Source organism: Pipra filicauda, unplaced genomic scaffold, assembly GCF_003945595.2.
Source record: "Pipra filicauda isolate LSUMZ 115617 unplaced genomic scaffold, ASM394559v2 scaffold135_size2527700_pilon, whole genome shotgun sequence".
Classification (NCBI taxonomy): Eukaryota; Metazoa; Chordata; class Aves; order Passeriformes; family Pipridae; genus Pipra; species Pipra filicauda.
The window spans coordinates 1,656,209-1,676,291 of NW_024103829.1; the positions used below are offsets into that span (position 1 = coordinate 1,656,209).

At 39.4% G+C, this 20,083-nt stretch overlaps 1 long non-coding RNA gene across 7 annotated transcripts in view; it reads left to right on the top strand.

Annotated features, from left to right (window-relative positions):
* The window catches only part of LOC120322606, a 42,017-nt gene extending 23,294 nt beyond the window's left edge, over window positions 1–18,723 (top strand). For 5 of the 7 annotated variants that reach the window (XR_005562407.1, XR_005562409.1, XR_005562408.1 and 2 more), the window contains 4 exons: window positions 1,068–1,794; window positions 3,095–3,191; window positions 8,070–8,133; window positions 11,554–18,723. This is a non-coding gene — a long non-coding RNA (uncharacterized LOC120322606). Of the gene's footprint in view, window positions 1–1,067; window positions 1,795–3,094; window positions 3,192–7,714; window positions 7,793–8,069; window positions 8,134–11,553 lie in introns of all 7 variants that reach the window. The other 2 variants (XR_005562413.1, XR_005562412.1) reach the window with 2 other exon arrangements.
* The last annotated feature ends 1,360 nt before the right edge of the window (window positions 18,724–20,083 follow it).

A 20,083-nucleotide genomic window follows, 5' to 3' on the forward strand; every position in this document is an offset into this window, starting at 1 on the left:
GGGAGGAAGAGACACCATTATGTAAAGGAATGTTTATTATCAAAGCATATAAATGGCTTTAGCTGACAGCGGAACAATAACTTCAAAATTTCACATATCATTCTCAAATTTTAATAGAAAAGGAAGCTAGAAAAAGGAAGGTAGATTTATTCTATTCTGAAGATAAGAAAGGCTGGTGTAATTGTGGTTTTTAAGTATTTTTCAGGCATAACTTTTGATTTCAATGTTTTTAATTCTGATTCACAGTAATAAAAACTAGGTGCAAATGAGTGCTGATGAGTCTGTATTGAAGTTAAAGGAATAGTTAAAAATGGCTATGAATATTCATTTAAATTCAGAAATGAACTCCAAATTGATCATACCTGTGACTCTTTGGGAATTTGCTCTCTATGAGCATACAAGCACTTGAAATTAACTTTCATGAATATTTGCAAAAGCTAAGTTTCAATTAGATATTTCAGATACTTGCAGGAAATAATTTTTCAGGGATATATTTAATTGTGAGATTTGGATTTCACATCATGCTGCCTGATATTCATGATCTGTTCAGTGAGACTGCATATCTGAAAGCCCTCAGGAAGGCTTTGGCTGGAGGGAACACTTTGGAGAACCTTTACTTTGTGAATTGCAGGATTCATCAAGAAGAAGAAACAAAGAAGATACAAGAAAATAAGAAACTGTGCAGATTTCAAATTTCCACTTGAGGAATTTTTTTTTAATAATTGTAATTCAGCATGAAGAGAATCTTAGAGGCCAATTTCTCCTCACTTGTGCTGTCAGATGATCACTGACTATATCCAAGCAGAATAATTTTAAGAAAGTGATTGGGTTTTTTTTAACCATTAAAGACAAAAATCCTGATAGAATGCAATGGCTGATAGTTTAGGATAAATTAGAAAAGTGGTATACATGCAATGACTGTCAGTGGAGCTCCACAATGAGATATGTAGTTTCAAATAGAAGCTGACTTCATGTAAGAAGTCCTAGATCTAATCAGATGTTTGTATAAAACTGTTCTCATGGTGTATCCAGTTTAAGCATGACCTTAAGCCTGTTGTGACTTGCAGGAAGAACTGAAGCCAGAAAGAGTATTCTTACTAAGGAATATGACAGAAATGACAGTTTGGCAATCTTCCATATCAGAAGAACAGCCACCAGCAGGTGAGTTGAGAGGACAAGATGTGGCCAGCTTGGCACACGTACATTTGTATTCCAAGAAGGAAGGATTCTTGACCCCTCCATGAACTCAGTGGGATCAGTTCTGGCCTGAGCTCCAATGCACAGGGAAGCTGAGAGAGGTGCCCACAGGACCCCACAGGCTGGCCCAGAGAAGGTGAGCTCATCCACCTTGAATGGGGGAAATAGGCTGCTCAGAGTGAACAGCCTGAGCGAGGTTTGGACTGTATTTGGCAGCCCACTGTGCTGCTGATCTTGCAGGGGCTAGGTGAGGTCCTTATCCATAACTGCAGTCTAGAAATGCGCTTTTTAATTTTAGTTTTTATTTTGTGAGTTTATTCAATGTGGTGTGCAAGAGTCTAACCACTTATTTTGCTGGATTAAATGTATCCTGTTTTCATCTTTTATTTTGACAAGTGAAAGGCACATTCCCTATGGCTGATTCAGGGCACTTTCTTACTGGTGGAGCAGAGAACTGTACACACTGGCACACAGGTATTCCCTCGGAGCAGAGAAGTGGTTTCCCACCTATTTACTGGAGTCAGCTTGAGGGCAAGTAACAGGCAGTGCTGGGTCAGTCTCCCTCGGCAGGCACAGCCAGTCTCTAACAAGCAGCAGGTGAGGGGAAATTGTTTATGATGCATACGGTACCATAAGAGGGTCGTACAACTCAAAAGAAATTGAATCAGGTTTCTGAAACTGAGACAACTAAATTATGTAGCCAGAACAGTCTTTGTTTGCAAAGGTGCTGAGTACCTTGAATCCCATGTTCAAATATTGTGCAAGCTAAAATACTGTTTATTAGAAGAAATTTGTGAGTAATTTAAAGCCAGGGATTATATGGGGAGTTTTCTAAGTGATTTGTAGATGATTTAAAAACAAGAAAAGAAGGGTGAATAAATTATTTTGTTACCTATTGCTTCTTCATCTCTAGTTTGGATAGTGAGGGAATCCAACCCCAGTGGCTAGAAGGCATACATGCCAAGATTGGATTTCCTGTGTAAAAGCTATACAATGTGATAACACAGTTGTACTGCATATTCAGTTTTGATATGTAACCTTTTAAATAAATTGGAATACTCTTTGTGGCTGTACTGGCACACACAGAGAGATCATAAACAATAATTTTGTAAAGGTCACTTCCACACTAAGCGCTTGAGCTCATGGCAAGAGCAACATAGGGCTATTAAAGGACCTTTATGCTTCTATTTTTTGGTGTCTGTTAATATTTTTGCAGCTTTGAAGCTCTGTTTAACATAAAGGCTCTGTAGTCTCTCAGGCCATGGGTTTGCCCATGCAGCCCTTGCTGTGGGGCCCTGGGCTGCCTTGCTGTGCTGCAGGGCTGGCAGTGAGTGCCCGCACTGGCTGTCAGAGCCAGGGGTTACTGGCGGAGGTAGCGCGATGCAGAATACCCGGGGCTGGCAGCATTCCTCCTGCTGCGAATGAGGGGCAACACAGCACGATCCAGGCTGTGGAGGCTGCTGACCTGTTGTGTCAGGAGCATCTCAAAAGAACCAGGTATCAAGAATCTGGGCAATACATGAGGGCCAACAGTGGCTGAGGAACTTGCACAAGGTGAGAGGTACCAGATGCTTGCCAAGCTCAGTCCAGCTGCATAGCACACTGCTCAGATTTTCCTGCTGCTTCCTTCCAAGGTGCTAATGAAGTTGTTTGAATCATTTTATTTTGGTCCAGTGCAAAACTTGTTCTCTTGCTCTTGTGTGTTTCCAATAAAATACTTTGTCTCAGAGTAAATTTTTGGAAGCTCATAGTCCATCCAACCAACATTAAAACCACGTATATCTGCTGGTCTTTAGAAACAAAGGCACATTTTGTTACAAACTCCCTTTATGTTATAGGATGTTTTTCTTTCTTGTGATTGACAAGACAGCCTAAATCAATATCCTTTTATTTCCAGACCTCTATTATTTTGAAGAAGTCCGCATCTGTCTTGATGACAGTGTAGGGAAAGTTATTTCACCACTGTAGTGGCATCAGAGGACACTCTCAGCAAGGTAAGTGTAGTCTGTCTGGTGTCATTAAAATAGCCCCTAGCCTTTGGATGTCTGTGGTATCTGGGGGCTTCTGACCTCCAGGAAAGTCGAGCAGGAGACTGAGGTGGTGGGTTTTAACTCCTAGATGTTTTCTCTTCAGTGCTGCCTGGTGGTGTAAAACCACTGTGGCTCATAGGAAGAACAGAATGTTTGTAAGGATGCCGGCAATGTGCAGAGGTGTTGTAACTAGCGAACACCACAGTGCGCCCAGAGAAAGGGTGCTTAATGTTGCAGACATGGCCTCTCTAGCACAGAGAGGTAGGTGCTGCCTACCACAGGAGGTGGCTTGTCCGTGTGCTCATAGGGACACTCCCATGGCTCCTCTGCCGCAGTTGGAATTGTCCCCATCACACACACAGCGCTGTGCAGAGCTGGGCCAGAGCTGGGGTGACAGCCCAGGTACCCCCTAGGTACTGGGGCATGCTGCCGGTATCCGTGCTGTTGTAGTGTTTATTCAGTACCTGGGAATTTTATTAAAAACTACTTTGCTTCTTTCTCTGTGAAAAGTCCTCAAATGGATGATTCAAAGCTTTGATTTTCTCTTCTGTGGAAGACCCATACCTAGCACCTATCTGTGATCTTGGGGAGGTTACCTGAACTCAACAACAGAGGGATGTCTGAAAGTTTAAATTACCCGTATATCTCTTATCCTGGAAAATCTCTTCACTATTTCTGTAGGCAAGATGGTAATAATCCATATTTCCCAAATTTAAAGTATCAGTGACAGTTTGTTGCTAGCCCCTCCGGCATTAGCATGGACAATCATATTAATACTTTGTCTATTTTATGAGATTCTTAATAACTCACCTAAATTTTAATGCATTTACTTGACAGAATTTTAAGGAAGGTCATAACATTATAAAAGTATGTATTTGTACTTGTTCCACATCACTCCACAAAGTGTAACTGTTTTTTTCCTCAAGCTGATGCATTGTAGCTAATAATTTTACTCCTTTAGCAGCATTTGTCTGACCTTCCCTACCTTCCCCTGTTTCCTGAATCAAAAAGAATTTTTGGTAAGATACTACATAATCTTCCCAGAAAAGGGATAGGACTTCAATCTCATAATAAGAAAGAAAAGATGTAATTTCCCTTGTGATTGATAAGCATAATTTGTAAATGAACCTGCTTTATGAAATGGTGAAAAATGGTTGGAGCAGTTAAAAAATGACTTGAATATAGAGAAAATAGATTCCCATAAGAAAGAATATAAATTTGTAAATGCAGAATACAAAATTATTTTTAGACATTAAATTAAGAAATTAATTTGGCTGACATTACCTTCAATTTACATAGAAACCATCTTTCACATTTTCCACGTAGACCATTTTCTGTGTTCTGCTGTGACTGAGGGAAAAACAAAGCACATGAGTCCTTTAAGGCAAGAGAAAACCATCCCGAAAGTCATTTTAACTGATTCCAAGAGTTTTGCAGCGGGCAGAGATTCAGGGAATGACAAAGGCACGCAGAGAGGGAGGCAGCAATGCCAGGGAAACAGCTGGTGTCTGAAAAGCCCAGTTTGCCGTCCCCGTTACTGCTCTGTGTGGAGGCTGGGGCGGAGCCGTTTACTGATCAGGCCAGGCTCTAGCACGGATACTGCGGTGCAGATGCTGATCTAAAACTCATGGCTTGTGAGGCCCCAGCCAGCTGGCATCTAGTACAGCAAAACCAGATCCTAACTACACACTGCCATGGAGAGTTGGAAAACCAGTTCCTTGCTTGACCACATGGACTCATCGGGAATGGCTGCATTAAGGAAAAGATTCTGAGGTGGACTTCTTTCAGTTCTGCTCACACATTGCTCCTAGGCTATGTGGACACATGCTGGCCCATCTCTGTGCTTCTGGCTTTCTATCACGAGACTGAAGCAAATTTTCAATTTGTGGCTCATTGTTTCTCTAATTCCTCTGAACACCCCAAAGCTGAACAGCTGGTGAAAGCTAAAAGTATGTCTTTAAGGCACCTACCAGCACTACAAACAATCCACAGCATGGTTAGATTGTGTCATAACAGTGTCCAGAGTGTTTCTTGTGCAGGAAGTCCTAGGTGAACACCCATGTAGGTGCAGCTAATTTGCACAAGCAGAGTCCAGCTCTTGAGCCCCACTGAATGTCTGGGAACAGCCATAGGTTGGTTTAGAGGCCAGGGATGGTGACTATCTGATTCTTCCTCTTCCCTCCGCATCCTTCCCCATCTTCTTGGTGAGGAGAGTAAGAAACACCTATTTACTCTTCCTAGATCAAACTGTAACTAGTCCATAATGAGACATGCCAGTATCCTTTCTTCCTATTCAGGCACATAAAACACTCAGCAAGTTTTTCCAGGCTCAAAAACTCACTGAGTTGAGCCTTGCATGGTGACGCTGCATGACCAGAAGCAAAGTGCAAATATGTCTAGAATTCAGGACCTCAATTTAATTCACTATTGTCAGTACATTTCAGACACAGGATGGAGAATGATACATGAATATCCAAAACACGATGTATGTATAAAAAGTCTAGTAAATATTTTCGATTTCTTCCACAAGCATTTTTTTCAATAAAAGAACAACTCTGCTATTGTGTTCTGACATTGAAGCTCAGTAGCAAACTGTGTGAAATCAGCTATTCACATTAACTGTGGCCAGGTGAAGGAAACGCCACGGTGAAGATATTAGGAAGAGAGAAGCAGAAAACTAGGTTGCCCATTCTCCTTTCTCTCATTTCTTGCACAGTTTGGCAGAGAGTTCAGGAAGGGGCTTTTCGCCTCTTCAGGGAGAGACATAAACTTGGACCACACATTCTCAAACACTGCCAGCTTGTCATTCAGCTCATGCATTCAAGATGTTGCATATTAATAGCACTCCCTGATGGCTGGTGGATAGGGTCTCTCCACCTATAAAAAATAAGCCTCTTGGCACAACAAAGTACAAAAGAGGCCCATACAGGGAAAAAAAATGCACTTGAGAACTGGTTTGGAGAAACTCTGCACAGATGCTCATGTGCAGATGCATATTTCAGATTTTTTTTTCCTGATTAGCATGCAGCAAACTCACCTGTTTTGCTGCCTAGAGAAGTCACAGCAGACATGGAGAAACACCTGCGTGAGTTCAGTTCTGTCTCCCTGTGAATATGATTTTCACAGCAACCTTTTTCAATTGCCCTTGTGTGTAGCCACTGATACGCTTTTCAGTCACCTTCTTGGACATGCCTAAGCCATCAAACACAGAATAGTACTTCAGGATGAAGACAAAGCATGAACAGTGCAGGGAGCTGTATGTTGAGAAGGGAATGGGTGGGTGGACTGGTCCCACCATCCTTACTGTACAGGTGCTTTGGGGGAGCATTGGGAATGCTCAGGCCAGATTGGTTCTGGCATGGCTGAGATAGGAGGATGAGCTTGCAGGACCTGGGCAAGAACCTAGCATTTGTGATCTGCAAATGATCTGACACTTGGCACGTATGTAGCTTTACCTGAGGTCTCGTCGTGGGATCCAAGAAAATGAACCAGGCTGCTTCCCCCCATCCCCTGCAGTGTGCTGGTTGCACGTGTCTGCTCTTAATTCTCACGCTGAGCTCTACAGACAGATCCTACATATACATGGGGAATAAACTTCCTTTGTACTCTGATCCACTGTAGTTTACTCCAATGGCAGGAGGCACAGCTCAGTTCTAACCGTGTGTTTTGTAAAAATGAGCCTCAGGAGGAGAAGGTGGAGAGAGGGTTGCTTATACATGTGTTGGTATCTGATGCAATCCTCAGCATGAGCCACGTTTTTCTGGATATTTCAGCATATACTGAGAATGACACATGAGCAGTCCAAGCTATTTTCGGAACTGACAGTTTTCCTTCTCACTCCAACAATTGCTTCTTCAATACACTAGAGTATGCAAAGTGCTTCAATAAAGTTTTAATTAGGAGTAGGAGTAACAGTGAAACTAAGGAAAAACTTTAGGCAAAATGAGAAGTGACTTCAGCATATACCTGTTTTGCAGGTTTGTTGTTAACTTTTTGAAAGAAACTGCACATTTTGGAATTTGTTGGTTTCTGGCAAGGATTTCTAGAAGGAATCTTTTTCAAGAGTCCTGAAACAGCCAAAGAAAGATTGTTTCTATGATGTTCTGACCCAGGAAAGACCCAGCAGAAATCTGCTCTGACGGGAATCATAGGCTAAAGCAGTCTGGATATATTTTGATCTGAGCTCTCAGGTAGTTCTCTAAACCAAAATATTCAAAATGTTTGAGATTTTTAAAAAGCTTAAAATCTTCTCAGATCCTTACAAGAGAGAACAGATTACAAGCAGAAGTTTCCAGATAAATCTGAGATGGATTTTGCTGCAGTGGCTCTTTCATACTCTTTGACTGAAGTCTGCTGACTGACACCAATAACACAAATACCTGATGGAAGGGGCCTTGACTTTTTCTTAAGATACCCAAATCAATTAGGTGTCTGAGGCATGGTGGTGTATTTCCTAGGAACTTAACTTCTCTCTGTTACCCCGACAGAAGTAACCAATCTCTTTGGAGCTTGCAAAGGAAGGTGCATCCCACAAAGCTAATGTTATGTGCACCACTTGTAGACAGGTATGTTTAACAAAAGATGCATTCTGGATGCGCTCCAAATATCATCACTATTGTTTAATTTCAACTCCAGTCCTGCATCTGTTTAAGATTATGTCAAAGATAATAATCTCACCAGACGGATACAAAATACAAAACAAATTATGTTGCTCAATTATTTTGTTTACTAGTGGTGTTAAACTACTGTATTTCTCTGAATCATGCAGAAGAGCTATGATTTTTTACCTTCAAACTCCTCTGAAAATGCAGCCATTTAGCATCAGTACCTATTTCTTTCCAGATTACGTTACATGAATGAGTTTGATAGGAGTCACCATGGTGAGGAAAGGATAATGGAATTTCAGGTAAGAGTTCTTCATAATGAATTCATTCCTTACACCATGTTAACACCCACCCATGGAATTAAGGACCTTTGTAACACAATGCAACAATTTACTAGACATCACAAAACACCAATTATAGAATTGGACTGAAATAGGCTGCCAAATACTCTGTTCCTGATAAAAGAAGGTAGGTATAGTCATGCCAGCACATTTTAACTCCTTCCTAAAAATTCACTTGGGTCCATTGTGTACTTCCTTGGTGATACAGAATTAAATTGACTGCCATGCTATGTATGACATGAAATGTAAAATAAAATAAAATAAATAAAGGACTAGATCATGAACAGCAGTTAATATGAACTCAGTTTGGATCATATTTATTTAAATAATTATAGCAGATTGTTAACTGTGAGAATCTCCTGATTTTTGCAAGGAAAAATGATAGAATGTTAGCTTCTATATTGTATATTTAGCTTGATAAAAGGAAGCCAGCCTGTATGGAAGAAGCATGCAACTGAGGTTCCTCAGCTGATATATATAAAAGGACAATTATATGTCAGTACTTTACAAAGAACTCTTAAATCCTTAGACTGAATCTTGTCTGGTTTTGCTGGTAGGAGAGTACCAAACTGTAAGCAGAACTGAGCAGGATCTGACTTTCCATCACAGACAGTTAATAATTAAATCAAACATTATATTCAACAATAGAACATATGCATCAGCTTCTTTCAAATTGCATTTCCTTCCTGTTAGATCCATTAGTGTAAACCAGACTGCCTTTAGAAAACCCCTTATTGCTGCTGTCTTTCAGCACAGTTCCTGAAATGGATAATGTGGTGCGTATTATGGGCAATTACACAGAACTCCCTAGTGACAGGGTTTTAGAGTTTCAGAATAAAACAGCTGGAACTACAGGGCTGTAAACTAATCAGAAAAAGAGACAATAGTAAGAAATCTAATGCACATTGTTAGAACATGGACAAAGACTACACATTAAATACTACATATCACTATACTTACTGTGTTGCACACTATTTTCACTGCAAAATCCTGGTTAACCCTTGAAGGACAAGGCAGTCAAAACCCAAAGATATTGCCATGAAAAAATGCATGCATGGCTGTATAACCTGAGCTAATTGGAAACATTAAAGGAAGAAGCCTTGAGTCAGAGTCCTGGTTTTCGCTTAATGTCAGTTGAGTTTGAATCAAATAGAGAACTCTAGTCAAAAATGATAATTTATTAACAAATGCATAATGAATACGTATCTAGATATGCTAAGAAACTATGTCTTCATCCCTCTTTTACTGTTTTAAAACACTGAAAATTGGGTTGCATTTGGGTTGCAAAAATTGCATTTGCTCTTGGATATATCAAGACTACTGCCACAATGCATAGTGTTTGATCCTCCATCAGTTTAAATTGATGGCAAAGCTCCCATTAATTTTAGTAATACAGCAGCGAATTTTTAGAATAGCACATGCATCATTTGAAAGCACAATGACCGTGATTACATGTGTAATCACAGTAATTGTGCACACAATTACTGGTTGGGTATCTAACTGCCTTTCAAAAATCAGTTGCTCTACTTGCATGTGTACTCACAGCAGTCACTTGTTCGAACACAGTGCAGCCCAGAGCATCCCCACCTCCATGCTCACCACGGAAATGCTACAGAGTGGGGCTGTGTCTGTGGCAGTAGGTCTGTGCGATAGAGAAGCATGTGCTTATGTTGCAGTGTTCTGAACAATAAATAAGAAAGGAAGAGAAATGGTTGCAGTGTCTCTTTGGGAAAGTAAAAATGTGAAATTACTTCAACTAATTTTTCAAAAGGACAGAGACTGATTTTCACCAGCTCCTGTCTTGTGAGCCTTCTTATCAGCAGGGTCCAGCAGGCATCAGCACATTAGTGTTTTCTAATGCTATGGCAAATTGATCAAATAATGTATTGAATAACAGCACCATACTAGAATAAAATGAAAAATAAAAACTGAAACAAAACAAAACAACACTGAGTAAGATTTTACAGCCTAAAAAAAGTCAGAAAGCAGTTAAAATTTCAACATAGTGTGCAGTGAGTTTCTTGCAGTGCAGAACCCAAGAACCAGCTGCTGTGGCTTACTCTAGTTTAAAAGGTGACTCCTTTTGCTCAGAAGGCTGATTTTTATAGCTGCAGAGGTATAGAAAAGCACATCCTCCTTGGATAGTAATAAGACACGGATATCCATTCTTATGCTCAACAAAATGGTAGCAGGAGAAAATCTGACACAAAACATTTTATTCATTTGTCCCTCAGTCCTGGCCTCCCTCTTCCTCTGTAGTGCAATGAGTATGCTTTGCTTTTCTAGTAACAGCTTTATGACTCCACAATCAAGAGGATGGAGGGGCTGGGCAGGTTGGGCCTGGCTGCCTGGCATGTGCTTCTCCCAAGGGGTCCGTGTGGGGAAGGTTGGGCCGTGAGTCAACATGAGAGAAAGCAGATGTCAGTTAACAGCTAGAAAACACCCTCCTCCTGGGGAGAAATGGGCCCTCTTCCAGGGGATGGCAGCGCTGGGGTTGTGTTAGGGCAAGAAGTAGCACAGCCTCTCCAGGAGCCACCCTTGCTGTGCAGTGACAGCTGAAGGCACTCACTCCAAGGGACTGGAACAGGACAGATCCCACAGCTCATGAGCATGGGCTGCCCAGCAGCCCTGACCCTGATGTGAAATGTAGCTGTCTTCCCATATGGAAGAATCCAAAAAAATTACTATGAATGACAAATTAACTTTTTCTGAGGCTGCCTGTCACTGGGGGAGGGTGGCTGGGCTGGGAGGCCTTCAGTGGACTACACTTTGTATGTTTACCAAGAGGAAAGTCTTGTAAAATGTGCTGGGGTGGATGTAATGGTTACAAACCACACATGCTGTCTAAATAAGATCTGTATATCAAATATCATGTTTGACAGTATCTGGGTCTCAACTTCCCTTGTTTTAGAGGTGAACATTTTGAAGCTCAGCCCTATATGTGGGATTTTAGTCCCATCAGGGTTTGGGATGTTTGGCCCTGGGCTCTGGTATGCTGAAGAGAGAACAAACAGATAGTCCCTTTCAGGCAGAAGAGGGAACAGTGTTCAGATGCTTGAAAAATGTTTGTTCTGCTACTGGAAAGCTTCAGCACCTTTCCTCTCATCAGCACCAGCTTGTGGCTGAGCTCAAGGCTGGGGAGCATTGCACTCTTTGCATGGCTGTACTCCCTGGTTTCTCAGGGCCCATGGCTGCATTGACTTGACATGTTTGCAAGATAGCTTTATGTAAGTTAATTCAGATGCTGTGTCCTGTTGCCTCTGCAAAAATAACTGTTAAATAGTTTTTTAAAACTTTATTGTAGCACTTGATTCCCTTCTTGATTTTCTATAACCATCCAGCTGATCATTGCAGCAGATTTTGTTCTTAATTTCATTACAGTAAATGAGAAGTAACCTCTGCAAAGTCCAATCAGAGGGAATTTCAGCTCTTTATATTGCCTTGTGTCTGCTGTCTTGTACACTGGAGCTGTGCAAGTGAACTAAATTCAGCACAGAGCATTAAACGCTGTCTCTTTTGTAATTAACATCAGAGAGCTGTATGAAGTCTTGAAGCTATGAAATCCTGCAAGTCCTGTCGAAAATATTTCTTTATACAGATCTTAAGTGTTATTCAAAGGAATTCACCCTAAAAGATGGAGAACTGCTGGGACATGAAGAACATAAAGCTCTAAGACTGTATGTTGGAGAAAAGTTCCCTCAGAAGCGTGTGTTTAGATGCCTTTGGTGACACTTGCTGCCTTGCCTGCCATGCCTGCAAGTGTGGCCTCACTTTCACTGTTATTGCAACGTGTCAAGTGAAATGAAAACAGAAATTTGGGAAAGGATATAATTAACCTACTTGTAAACATTAACCTTAAATATCTACCTAATTATCTCACTAATTTAATCACTGCATATCTCAAACTTGTTTGTTAAATATTTAATTCTGCAAATTGTTTTTGATACAGAGGTGTGGGGAGCTTTCTGTGAATGTAAGTTACTCTGTAAAACTCTTTGCAAGATCATTGTTGTGTTCGCACTTCATTGAACAAACCCTGCTGTCAACAAGACTTTTAATGGAAATCACAGGAAACTATGCCCTGAGGCTAAGAGATATTGTGCCCTATTATTTTAAAATCTAATGAACACATTGTGCAGAATGTAGACCGGGGTAAACTTCTTCCTGCATATCTTCCGATTTGATTCCATGGGAGTCTAGAGTGGAAAGTTCTGGGTTTCCTTGTTTCTTTGGTTGCAGTGCAGCTGTACGGTTGTTTCTTACCTATTCACCTCTTTATTACTTGGGGGACTTAGCAAAATGCTGTCCTTGATCTTCAGCCCTTTTTATCAAGTCACTGCCTCGTGCTAAAAGTAATCTAAAAGGTGTTTAGATGCTGCAGTTACAATGCCACTCAAAGTGGCTCTAATTATTCCTGAGAGGAAAGTTTTGAATTGGGAGTGTTTGTTGAGAAGATGAAAGCTCCATGTTTGTTCCTTCCTCCCGGATGGGAAGGGGGCTGTGCTCGCACTGCCTCCTGCAAACACACACGAGGCCCAGCTGAGCACTGCAAGGAGGGCCTTGGGGATGCCTCCAGCTGCTGGGGCTGGGAGAGGAAACAGCCAGGCTGTGGGTGCTGAGGAAAATCCCAGATGGAGCGGACAGCTAACCCAGGACAAGCTCTAGAGGCACCTGAATCCTCTGTTCCATGAGAAGGTAGGGGCTCTCAGCTGTGCAGTGCCTCCCCTCCCTCTATCACTCCCCAGGGGCTTCAGCCAGCCCCACATTTCAGGCTGTACCCACATGGCGGTTCTGCAATGCTATTTTCTTCATTTTTGTTATATAAGTCTCCTTAATTGAGGAAGAAGGTGAAAGATTGGGACTAACATTGTGTTTCTGCGCTGTAGTTCTCACTGTCAGATGAAGGTGCAAAGCTGCACTAAATCCAGGTGATGGCTCACAGCAGACCTCTGACAGGAGCCATGTGATTAGTTAGATGTCCATATAAATACCTATTTGCACTATATTACTACCTTATCATATATTATTTGGAATTTCATCCTGATTGTCTGTATTTATTACATACAATTCATACATTTATTTATTACATACAATTCATGTATTTATTATACACAATTCATACACTTATTACACACAATTCATTTATTACATGCACAATTCTTACTGTTTAGTTCAATGAGAAACAAATTTCTGTGAATTTGGCTGAATAAAGCTGTGTTTGTTCTTGTTAGTTATCCAAAGTCTCGTTCTTTCTATGCATTATCTCCATTTCTGGGCATTTTTCCCCTTCATTTACTCCAAAAATTACTTCAATACTAATGAAAACTGAAAGACAGCCAAGACAGGGTGAACTTTTGGACAATTTATGCAAACATGACAGATGAGAATAGATTTACTATAAACATGCCAGGCACAAAAGACTTGACTGCTTTTTAAATACAGTGATACTGGAAGAGATTTATGGATATTTTCAACTGTTCATTAAAGAGAAAGATATTTTGAAACTATAGGCACTATCCTTTTATCTGTTTTTGCCTTCCAGGCTGAGTTGCAAATGTTTGATGTTTTCTTCACCAAAAAATAAAAGTAGTTATGAATTTATTTCTCCCAAGCACTTCAATTTTTGTGTCAATTTACAGTTTTTATTGCATTTCTGGCAGTCCAAATTATAGTGTTTGGAGAGCACCTAGAGTCCACAGCTCTGAGTTTTCCGAAAATAGGAATGAAGTTCACTTAGTGATGCTTTCTGGCCACTGTCTTTTTTCTTCTCCGTTGTCATAAAAGGTTAATAAAATCTATGAATACTTTAACTGCCTGCTAGACCAACCAACCAATAAAAGGTTATTCTGATCTAAGTTACTGGAAGCCTCTTGAACTGAGAAAGCTAACATGCAGTAACTAGTACCTGCTGGATCAGATTAATAAAATGCAAAGTCCTAGAGATGAAAATCATGTCTAAATATGGTCCTTGTAGTTGTCCAAGGCATCAGTTCCTAGAGACAGATAGGCATATACTTAACTGTATATTCTCAGAGTCTGCTTCTGTGCCCTTAAAAATCAATAGTAAGCCTTGCTTTCAACTTCAGTGCAACTGAGGTTGTTGGCAGTCGATGATTTTGCAAGATCAGTTCAAGATATCGGAATAGTTTCATGGAATTATTGGATTCTTTCTTTCTAAAATAGTGTTAAACTCATATAAGTAGTAAGAATTTAAACGTGAAAATATATGCTCTTGCATTGCTTCTTAAAAACAGTGTATCTTGCCAAATCTCTCCTATCAAGTCAAAACAGTGCACCAAAATGATAGCAGGAAGAATTGTGCAGTGCTTGAAAAATCTAATCCTGCATACTCACAGTGCTGACTATGCCCTCATTCTTTGAAAAGATGGAGAAAGAGCAGATTTGGATGGAAAATAACAGTTTTCATCGCAACCTTAGAAAGATATTGACAATTTTTTAGCAGAATCATTTGAGCATTCTGAGAGCCTTCAAAAAAAGGCAGAAACCTTAATAAATGCTTCATTTTGGAAAAATGGATAGCTGAAAGTACTATTTTAGCAATTTTTACTGGACTTGCATTTCCAGCTTTTTAAAATTAATTTAAGAGCCACAAACCAACACACATTTATGAATAACATAATGAAGTTGGAGATAATGCAAATGTCTTTATAAATAACATGGTATAGCTTAAATCATTATTTTTAATGCTTCTTTTTTTTTTTCCCCCTATAAGAACAGGTCTGTGCTGGTCTGCATTAATTAAATCTAGGTAGGATTCTAAGGCCAGATCATCATTACTTCTGTGTCGCTGATTTAAATCTGCAGTAAAACATTTCTCCATTTAGTTTGGTGCTTTTGTGTCATATTTCATACACTAGTTGTCTCTTAATTAAATCCATGATGGCCCACCAACACAGACTATTAAAATAACTATACTTTGCACTTGACATATTTATGAGACAGATTCATAAGAGTATAGACTGATACTTGAACTACTCACTGAGAAATGCTAATAAGATTATGATGAAGGTAAGATTAGAACATTCGTCTCCCTTTTTGCTTCTCTCTTCTTTTTAGAAATTTATTTTTATAACTGCAATTCACTATTTCTATTCCAGGCTCTTTGATGTTGTTGTATATACCAACAGTTCTTTCTGTGTGGATTTATTGTGGCAATGAAGAGTGGGAAACTGCTAATTTATATTACATCAGTAAAGTGCGTAACTATCGTGTTCCTTGAATTATGAATGTTTGCAGACGTCTGTAAAACCTTCGCATGGGATTGACATGTGCAAGATAATACCTTTGGAATTGGGTGATGAAAAATATGGATTATCATGAAGTGCCACATTGTTTTTCCTTTACTGCCTTACTCCTTCAGAGCTCCTGCAGGTGTAGGGCCGGCTGAGTCTGCTCCTCTGTGAGGGAGGAGGCAGTGGCGTTGTGCCTGTGACCCCTCACTGCATGTTGTGCCAGGCAGGATGTGGCCTTGGTTCCCCAGCTCCATGTTTGAGAAAAACATTGCTGAAAGAGCTGCTGAATGAAAATCATCAAGGATTTCTATAATTTTTCAGGACCAAGATGTTCACCTCTGAGGGATCTTTCCTCTCTCTCCCTTTTTTCCCATTCACATTCTTTCATGGAAGGGCTCCCACTCATGACTGTGTCTGGGGTCCAGGTGTGGTCACAAATGGAGAGCAGCTTGGAGGGTATTAATTTTTCAAGTGGGGTATACAGAAACCCATAGCTATATGGTGTTCAGATTTTTTTGAGGGTAATACATCCCTGTGCTTCATTCTGATATTCTCCATGAAAGTGGCAAAAACATCAAATGTTGGGATTTGATGTAGAGATAAATACAATATTAGAAAGTAAGAATAATAAAGATATATTAAATATTTCATCCTCTACAGAAATAAACCAGCTACAGTTCAGGGAGCTTCACTAAACACATTAAGTCTAATAAAATCGCCTACACGTACTCCTGACACTAGTAGTAATTAAAATAACTTGTTTCAAAAAACTGGTCCTATACATGAATACTTATTGGCAATTATTTCTAAGTTCTTCAAACCAAAGATAAAGTAATTTGATTCACACACAATGTTCTTGTAAACGTCGTTCATACTGAGTTTTATATGCAGCTTAGGACTGTTAATTGCCATTTTGAGCCTCACAGTAAAATAGAGTTCAATATGTCGCTTTTTCTAAAGTATTGAGAAATGTTTGAGAAATGCTTGTCTTAGTCTAATCAACTGTGAATAATTTATTTCTTAGTCCTACTTTTCAATATAAATGGATCTGACTTTTCTCCGAGCTTCTCAAGTCTAATCAACTTGTTACATTCATTTAATTAGGGAAATCTGTAACGAACTGTGAAATGTATGTACCAACAGGCTTTTTTGTTGTGTAAAATTGGCATATCTTCATTGTGAATGTGATTGTGACTGTTTATACTGACAGCCTCTACTAAACAAATAATTTTTTTTTTCTACACAGATAGGTCAATATAAATAGCATATAAGCTCTTTTCTGAGCCACCTCTCTCCTGTTGGACCCACCACCCAGCTTCCCCAATTCACGCAGTTGTAGCTTTCAGGCAATTCTCATTTCTGCGACAGAAGTGTTCTTCCATGCTTCAGACTGGAGGAGGATGTAGTAGAGGTGTGACATATAAGAGTGTGGATAAGAGACTTTTTAGTCACAGTGAGCCTGAAAAAGATCATCACAGTAGAATATTAAAACACTGGCACAAGCTTATGGTCAGGATCTGCACGTCACACAGTTACCCACAAAGGGGTGAGCTCAGGCACTGAGTAAAAGTCCTGTGTTTCCCAGCCTGACATAATTTGTTCTCATTTCTCTGAGAAACAGCATCATAGGAAGGGTAAAATAAAGGGCTCTTATATCGCATATGCATTTGTTTTTAAAAAGACTATATTTATTTGTTAAAAGATGTTCAGAAGTCCATCATTTCTCCCATATTCCTGTGATATGAGAAAATTTTTTATTAAAAATAAAGAGAGATGCTGCGGGGATTGATGTATTATTTTTTTTCTCCTTGTGCTCAGACAAATTCTTCAGACTCAGAGAAAAAGTCCTCAACCCTGGTCTAAAATACTGTCCAGTGCTTATGGGTTATAATATGAAAATCATCAAAACTGTCCTTGACAGGATGTTTCTTTCAATTAGTTGATTAAAATGGTTTATTGTTGCCTACAGCATCATTACTTTAAATGTATTTTTTTACAAAGAGCAGATGTGTCCACTGTTTCTCTTCATGTGGTTTCTGATAAATATGGAAGTGAAATTACTATCTTGGCAGATCCCTCCCATGGAATTTCAGAAAGGGAGAGGGAAAGGTGAGGGGCTCAGTGATGGGGCTGGGGTACCTGCTGAGTTGGGAGTGCAGGGCAGGGCAGCGGTGGCAGCACTCGGGCACAGGGGTACAATGGCACTGCAAAGAATTGGAGGCAAAGCATGCAAACCTGCAAGCACAAAGTGCTCAGAGTAGGAAAAAAATCTGGCCAAAATCTGGAATTATTTGCCTGGTAATGCTGTATGCCTGCTCTGACAAAGCAAGAAGAGGGTTTTCACATTTTTTCAGATGGTCAACTCTAAAGTTTCAGTCAGAACATGGAAGTGGAGAGCAGCTGATCCTAAAACACTAAATAAGGTTGCATCAGTATAAAATCTTATCTATCTACTGCTGTGACAAAGAAAACTGAAAAGTCTAAGTCTTCAGGATGCACATTATACTTTCTTTGTTTTCTTGTCCCATCCATGTTTGATGGGGGAGCTGAAATCTCAATACTATTTCCAAATCTAGGGGTCATTTCAAGCCGTAGTTATGGTATGAATACCTTTCCATCCCCCAGCACAATTTTTCTAAGGCATGTTGTCATCTAATGATAATGGAGTCTTTCATTAGTGAATCACAAGTTATTGGACATGTGACCTTATGTTCAATAAATATTTATTTGAGAATTATAGGTTAATTAATTTCCATTGTTTCTGTTTTAATTCTATACATGCTTATACTATACAATTAGAGACAAACGCAGAGAACCACGAGTAAATGTTGCTCATACAAAATGTTTCTATTACCCTTTACTTTTAAAACCATTAATAGATTATTAGGAGATACAAACATAGGAGGCCATGGATCATATTTGCATGTTAATGAAATTCATGAATTATACATTATTTGCTATGGAGAGTACTAGAAACAATATTCTTCCTTTCTAATAGTTATAAAAGCTAGCAGTTTCCTGGAGCACACATCACATCCCCTCTGCAATACCTTCTAATAGAAAGAAAGAAATCCAGCTCTTCAAAGCAATCTCTCACTAAATGAAATAGATTTGTTTGTGTTGCTTTGCAACACACAAGTGTGACAGTTCATTTTAAACAAAATAGTTTTAATAATGTCATTACTAATATCTATTTGGTCATCTCTCTGAAAAATGTTGTTTTAATAGGAATGTTTCATTTTAATAAATGGCAGAAGGGGCAAGCTGCCCTGAGTCAGCAGGAAGTGGATATACACCAGAGAACAGGCTGATTGTGTTAGATTCATCCAGAACATTGAACAGCACACAGACAGTCCAAGAAAAAGCAACTGGCTGTATTCAAATGATTAGTCTTACTGCTATGCTGTAGCACAGATTCACACATTCTTCTATTATTCCTTGACCTTCTGCCAAAAACTCCCACTTGAAGTAATAATTAGAATTAGTGCTTCCAGTGCATGCTTCCATCTTCCTAACAAACAGTAATGAAATGTGGCTTTTACAAAATATGGAGTTAATTAAACTTCTTTTTTGAACATTGTTTGATTAATACAGTTCCCCTGTGCTAGCCCCTTATTATGCCTGACTATCTCTACCTGAGGTTGGTGAATTGGAAGAAAAGCACTATCAATAGGATAAGTGAAATTTTAGAATTTTGCACTTTAAATTTGCTTATGGGTTTGGTTTTTTTCCCTTCTTGTTTTGTCTCTGTCTTGGAATAAACTGGAAAGATAGCCATTATTTGTAATCTTGTTTTTTTAAGTTGAAGACAGTATGTGTATTATATAACTACTCTACAAATACCCTCAGCATGAATATAAAGAACTCATATATCGAGTGCTACAAGATAATAAGTGGATTTCTAGGCAAGCTTTTTGAAAAGATGTCTCAGCACCGTATTGCTTAATAACACTATGCAAACAGATATTCTGATTTCATTTTTTTTAAATATTATTTCATGCTTTTTTATTGTCTGCCTTAATTATCCAAATGCCGAACAAGTATAGTCTTTTGATTGATGAGAGTTCCACCCCTTTACCCACACCCCTGCAGATATGAGGCTCCACAGTTTAGTACCATAAATCACTGTGATTGTATAACTTAACTACTGTATGATCAGAGATCACATGCAGTGTTAGCCTGGATATGCATTTATCCTCTGTTATGAATGTTTTAGGGCTAAATTTATTCTGGATGTTTGGAGAAATATAAGTTTCTTCACTTAAGAAAGGAATGCATTTTAAATAAGCAATTCTCCAACAACTGGAAATAATCACAAAAGTGTTCTATTTTCAAGTTTCATTACTGAGAGTCATTTCATCACTTTAGGAGAAATCCTTTCAGAGAAAACAACAATTAAACCCCTCCCCCAGGCTCTGACAGCTAACAATCTATGGATCAGCCATTTTAGTAATTAACCACAATTCCTCTGATTTGTGAATTTCCAGATGATGAGGCAGGAAGCAAGTTACATCTTGGAGAAATTGCCCTCAGGAGAGAGGAAAAACTATTGCGAGGTTGACAGCACAACCTTGCACCAGCACAGTTTCCCTTCCCCAGTGGTTCAAGGAGTTCCAAGCACCCTCCTGTAAATCATCAGCTCACATCTATTTATTATC